General features: G+C 36.2%; 1 long non-coding RNA gene across 1 annotated transcript; it reads right to left on the minus strand.

Annotated features, from left to right (window-relative positions):
• Positions 1–2,638: 2,638 nt before the first annotated feature.
• On the minus strand, positions 2,639–5,449 carry LOC110718259. The gene is made up of 3 exons (XR_002510882.1): positions 4,748–5,449; positions 4,569–4,649; positions 2,639–3,178 (listed from the first exon to the last, which is right to left on the minus strand). It is a non-coding gene; the product is annotated as an uncharacterized LOC110718259 (long non-coding RNA).
• Positions 5,450–6,949: the final 1,500 nt, after the last annotated feature.

Below are 6,949 nucleotides of genomic sequence, written 5' to 3' on the forward strand. Positions count from 1 at the left end.
CAACACAAGAAGACAGGGCGTGCAGTCCCCAAGGAGAGCGTGCTCCTTCCCCAAGCACCACAATCTGCATCTCTTTATTCCCAGCTATGAGAGGGCGTGCACCATAGTACGAGCGGGCACTCCTCCCTGATCTTCCACAAACTGCCTCAAACTGCCGCAGGAGGAGAGGGCGCGCAAGAGCCAAGAGAAGGCGCTCCAGCCTGAGGAGCGGGCGCTCCTCTATGTAGGAGTGGACTCTCCTACATGCAAACTCGAATTTTTGGTCGGATTTTACAATGTAAATTCGGGGTGTATAAATACGACCCTTGGCTTTTGTTTTCTGCACCTTCTTCCTTGGAGGAGATCGCCTTCTTCCCTTTAGCTTCCTTATGCTCTTCTCTCTTAGTTAACTCTCTAAACTCTTATTAATTAGCTTAATTTCTCTCAAACTTTATCATTAAAGTAGATTAATTGAAGTTTGTATTCTCATTTTCAACATTTTCTCAACCTTGAAGCTTCATTAGTAATCTCTTTCCTCTTTCCCTTACTCTTTATTTTCTGTTTTTAATTGCTTTGAATTATAGATTTGTCTTTTAATCTAGGTTATTTGTTGTTGCATGTTCAATTAGCTTAGATATATTACTCCTTTCAACTTGTTAGATTGATGATAGTATTGGAACTTGTAGTTATGTTGTTCTTTACCATGCTTAGTGAGTAGTTAATTAGCTAGGGGTTGGGTGAAGACCCTACCAATCAGCCATGGGTTGATTGATATTTGTTCTTGCATGTTCATTTTGCATTGATGATTGATTGTTAAAGAATTGGTTAATTGCATGTGTAATACTTATTGCTCATCTATTCACTTCTATGCTTGCCATGAAAGATGAGGTCTAGTTGTGAGCCCTTTCTTGTATGATTATTCTAAATTCCTCTTGATTACGGTCCCTTGTTTGGATGATGTAGTATTCTTAGTTGCGGTAATTAGGAGAAAAATCCCAATTATTTCTTCCTTAGTACTATCTCGAACCGATCGAAAGACAAACCCGAGTAAGTAGTATACTTCCCACTGTTAAAACTTGGTTGGCCTATCTTTCTAGTTGAGTTTGGTTTAGGAATGCTTAATGTTGTGGTTTCGAAAGAAGTGAACCTTTTCTTGTATGATTAGACCGAATTTCTATCTTGATTACGGTTCCTTGTTTGGATGATATAGTAGTCTTAGTTGCAATATTTAGGTGAGAAATCCCCATTATTTGTGCCTTAGTACTATCTCGAACCGATCGAAAGACAAACCCGAGGTAGTCGTCTACTTCCCATTATTAAGACTTGTTTGGCCTATCTTGCTGGTTGAGTTTGGTTTAAGAACGCTTAGTGTGGTGGCTTCAGAAGAAGACAATGTTGAGTGCCCTTTCTATCACCCAATTTGTGTACATGCTTGCTTATTGTTTTGATTCATTGGTTTGGTTGGTGTCGATTCCCATTCCCCCCCTAGTGTTTGTCTCCATAGTAGTTATTTAATCAAATCCCAAACTTGTGACCGAACTAGATTACAACCGTTTCATATTCTCGGTGTACTCATTCCCATACCCTGTGGATACGATCCTTTACTTTCCCTAGACTTGTCTTAGGTTAGTTTAGGTAGAAATAGTGTTTGGCTTGAGGGTGATTGTCCAACGACCGATTATTCTTGTACCAGAAACACCTTTTCCGACGGATTTCAAGGTGTTTCCGACGAAACTTTTCCGTCGGAAATGGACTGTTTTCTAGTAGTGTAAATTCTCTCTCCTCTCTCTTTCTCGGATCATCTCCCCTCTTATCCTCCTCTCTTTTTCGGTCTACTCTTTGTTTCTCATCCTCCTTCTTTCCTCTCTTTCTCGTCCTCCTTTTCGCTCTTTCTTGTGTTCTAAAAAATGGCGAATTCAGGTTCAATTTCATGATATTAGGGTTTTATTTGTCAAATTCGACCATAAAAATTCCACATCTAGAGTTTTATGATCAAATTTGAAAATCAACACCAAAAAAGAAGAAAATTTTTGAAGGTATGTAAATTTTTTTGTGTTTATTATTGTGGTTTTTGTTTATATTATGATATTTTTTGGTCTAATTTCATTATTTTGTGCTTAACTACCTTTTTTGTTGTTCGTTTATTTTCCTATGAATTTTTTTCTTCTATTTTTGTGTTGATTTTCGTTTCAATTTGTTATAATTTGTTTATTTTCTTTGGATTTATTGTGGCTTGTTTGTTCGAATTTTGTACTGTTTGGATAATTTCTATTTTTTTGTTTAATTTATATATTGTGGGTTTTTTTTTATTATTGGATGTATATTTGTATATCTTGTTTGATGTCACTAGTGGAAAAATAGCTATCCGTAACGGGCATCGGGCGTTACGTATGCCACCGTTACGAATAACCCGTTATTCGTAACGGGCATTTCTAGTGCTCGTTACGAATAACCCGTTATTCGTAACGGACATTTCAAGTGCTCGTTATAAATAACCCGTTATTCGTAACGGACATTTCAAGTGTCCGTTACAAATAACGATTTATTTGTAACGGGACTTTCAACTGCCCGTTACAAATAACGGGGTTAATTGTAACGGGCATGATATATGCCCGTTACAAATAGTGTGTAACCCAATTTAAAAAAAATACAGCACATGTTGTGCTGGATTAGCTAGCTTGCATAATAATTATAGCACAATTATTTTATTAATTAATTGAGATAAAAATAGTACTTCATATATATACAATCAACAAAAAAAAAATACATTTATTATCACCTAATAACTAAAACTGAAAAAATAGAGCAAAAGAAAATCTCAATGGCAATAAGAGATTTAAATGATTTTCCACTAAATTAATGTTAAATCGTTTACATCTTCCACAAATTACTGCAACTCAAGTGGTTTGTCTGGAGCACCAACTTCCCCCGCGAAATCAATCATCTCTTGTGTATGACCAAAATGAAATCTGATGGACTCTGGAGACTGTTCCTTGATTTACTGTATGATCCTCCCATTGAAAAAATGCTCCCCTAAAGATGGAGAAAAATGGGATGCTTGAGCTGTGTCTGACTCTGCTACACTAGCAAATTTCTGAATGCGAGAGCTTGTACTTGATTGTTCGAAGATATGTAACAGCAGATCACGCTTCTTCTGGTTAAATGGCTCAGGAAGACTCTCCTCAGGTATATTAGTACCCTACATTCATAAATTAAATCAGATCTTATTATGACTATTCAAATCAGAATATCAGAATTTCATGTACATATTAAACATTATTCCACGTGCATATCAACCCAGGGAAGCTGTAACATCTTCCTTTCCACAAGACATGAGATTATGAGAATGACAGATTGACAGTAAACTGAACAATTCATTGAGTGAACTGGACATTACCATTCTATGAGTTGATATGCACGTGGAATAATGAGATGATACTTGTTTTAATGAGATGATACTTGTTTTGAAGTTATATGAGTCCAATTTTGAAGTTATATGAGTCCAATTTAATGAGGTGATACTTGTTTTAAACTCAAGCAAAAGGTCTGAAGCTTTTGTCGAAAAAAAAGTACAGAGAGTACTTCAGAACATTAAAAGAGACTCTTAACACATTTGAGTACTGCATTCCATATACTACTAAATGCTAATGTACAAGTGTAATATTCACCAGTATGAAAAAAATTCAAGTAGAAGCCAAACCTCCACCTCCCACCCTCTCACTCTACATATAGCTCCCGAAAAAAGTAGCCAGCGACAGCAACTATTAATAAATTATCTATAGTTTGAACAACTACAAGCTTTTAGCCTTTATCACTAGGCCAAGGCCTCATAAGCCTACGACCTCTATAATCCATATTGATTAGACATTGACACATTGTGCCTTATGGAAAAGCTCATGCTACGTATTTTTAATGCAACAAACTCAAGAAGTAAGGTTGGAAATAAAATATCCAACTTAAATTGAGACTGAAATACTTGATCAATTAGACAACTAATCCTCAAATTTAAAATTAGGACTTCTATATTGTATTAGACCAAAAAAAATTCTCATAAAGCTGCGATCATCACTTTTTCGATCTAAATCTCAGGCATATGTAGATAATACTAACCAAGGACCCATGACTCTATCCATGATCCACCTACCAACAACACAATTACACAAACATATCACAAAATTTACAAAGAAAATTGAATAAAAGAAGAATAAAATTACTGCAAAGCAATTAGTCCAACAACATCAGACTATATTACCAATTAATTGCGAAATTAGACAAACAAAAATAAGATATATTATGTAATAGCCCTCTTCTATCATGGCAGCATAATTTCAATAAAAACACATTAGGAGGTTTAGGAGGCTGCAACAAAACTCAGATCTGTAATAATAACACCATCATACAAATAAATCAATCAATAAAAGCAACAAATACAATCAAAATCACTCCCGATCTCCATTAATAAACAATAATCAAGCTAAAAACAATCATCAATTCGCACAAATTGTAAAGGGAACAATCAAATTCAGAATATACAAACAACATTTCAATAATAAAAAAAGAGGGAAAAATCAAAAATTGAGGAAACATACGTTTACCACCACCAAAGACCTTATGAAGAGGCTTCGATCTACCGAATCTTCGAGAGCAATTCACCAACAGGACCGCAAAGACTTTAAAAGAGCAACATAGAGAAAAAAACGAATTACAATCTCACACATATATAATACTATTAATTGAACCTCAAAAGGAAAATTGCGAGCATAATCACCTCGATGTCATAGACGATTTACCAGCTTCAGCATAAAAAATGTGGCAAAGAGCGCGAGGAACCAAACCGGGTACTTTGACAGACCCGAAAACGGTGTGAGTTTTCCCAGAACCACTAGGCCCTAAAGCAGCCGAAAGCCCACCTTTTCCACTCATAAATCCCTCAACCATTGGTCTCATGAGCTTATCATACACTTCATCCTGCACAGTTATAACCACAATTCACTTAAAAAAGTATGCAGTCAATCAATTGAAAAAATACCAAAAACTAAAAAAGGGGGGAATTCAAACAACAAACCTAAGAAGAATTTGAAGAAAAAACATGCGAAAATCTGTTGTAAACTTCAGATTTCAACGTGTTAGAATCGTAAATCGAGGGAATAATCGTAATAGAATGAATTGTCATTGATCGTAAGACAACTCTTACTGGGTTTTTTCGAATTAGGTTGTTTCGATTTAGAGGGTTTGGAAGGAGCAATTGGAAGGGGGCAAACTCTGAGGAAGACATTGAGAGAATTTGAGGAATTTGGTTGATTTGGGGATGGAATTTTAGGGTTTTGTAAGAGCTGAACATCCATTGATAAGATGTCATCGAGTGGGAAATTGGGGATGTTAAGGTTTTTGAAGGAGAGAGGAGAGAGGAGAGAGGAGAAAGGAAAGAAGATGAGGAAATGACGGCTTAAGGACTGACTGACTGAGGAGAGTGAAACCCTAGTTATAAATGGGCTTTTCTCATCAGCTGGGCCCAAATTCAAACATTTGTAACGGGCACAATCTTGTCCGTTACAAATAAATAACTATTCGTAACGGTCAAGATCTTGCCCGTTACAAAAAACATAGTTTTCGTAACGGGCACCATGTTGCCCGTTACGAATAATATGTATTTGTAACGGACTGTTATTTTGACCGTTACACATATGTTTATTGTAACAGGCATAGCTTTGCCCGTTACAAATAACACGTTACAAATGACAATTTTTCTACTAGTGTGTTTTGTTATTTTTATTATATATTTTCATTTATGTGCGCTTATTATATGTTGGGTTTATTTTGTTTGAGTTTTATTTGTTGGGGTTTAATTATTAGATAAAATCTTAATGTTTCTTTGTGTAAGGTGGTGGTAGGAAGGAGAGTTGTAGGTGGTTGTCGGTGGTGGTGCGAAAGGTTGTTATGGGGGCAGGGGAAGGTAGGCTTGGGTAAGGGGGGTAGGGGGTGGGCGTTTTTTTTTTATTTTTTACGACGGCTAGCCGTCTCTAAAACCATTTTTTACAACAGTTTTGTTTCCTGTCGCAACTTACGACAGTTTCAAACTGTCGTAAAATAATTACAGCGACTAAATAAAAAATCGTCGTTGAAACTAATAAAACCGTCGTAATAATTCTTTACAACAGTCAAACTGTCGCAAAAAAAAACTTATATACGACAATGCTGACTACGACAAACAATTTACGATAGTTGACTGTCATAACTATTTTCTATGACAACTTTTGCTATTTTTGCGAAAAATTTTGGCTATCGCAAAATAGCTAATTTCTTGTTGTGGAACAAAGTGACAATCAACCTCAATATTATTTGATCGTTCATGAAACACTAGATTCTTATCAAGATGCAGAGCCGATTCATTGTCACAAAACAATTTTATCACCTTTGGATGTTGTACACCAAGACTCGATAACAATGCATTGAGCCATTTTAGCTCACAAGTAACGGCAGACATGGACCTGTATTCAGCTTCCGTAGATGATGTTGACACTGTGTGTTGCTTCTTGATTTTCCATGAGATGGGAGACTTACCAAGAAACACTATCCAACCAGAAAAAGAACGACGAGTGAGATTACAAGCAGCCTAATTTGAGTCACACCAACCCTGCAGATTCAAGTCATAATAAGAGCTCAATAAAATACCTTGTCCTAGAGTGCCTTTCAAATAACAAACCACCCTCAACGCAGCATCCTAATGCTCGCTACCTGGTTCTTACATAAACTGAGACAAAACATGAATTGATTATGCTAAATCAGGGCGAGTAACAGCAAGATAAATCAAACGGCCTACTAGTCGTCAGTATGCCTCTGAATCATAGAGAAGATCACCAGTAGCAAGACTCAACTTGTGGTTCTGCTCCATAGAAAGGCAACTAGGCTTTGATCTAAAACAACCTGCCTAAGAAATAATATCCAATGTATACTTTTGTTGGCACAAAAC

This window comes from Chenopodium quinoa, unplaced genomic scaffold, assembly GCF_001683475.1.
Source record: "Chenopodium quinoa cultivar QQ74 unplaced genomic scaffold, ASM168347v1, whole genome shotgun sequence".
Classification (NCBI taxonomy): Eukaryota; Viridiplantae; Streptophyta; class Magnoliopsida; order Caryophyllales; family Amaranthaceae; genus Chenopodium; species Chenopodium quinoa.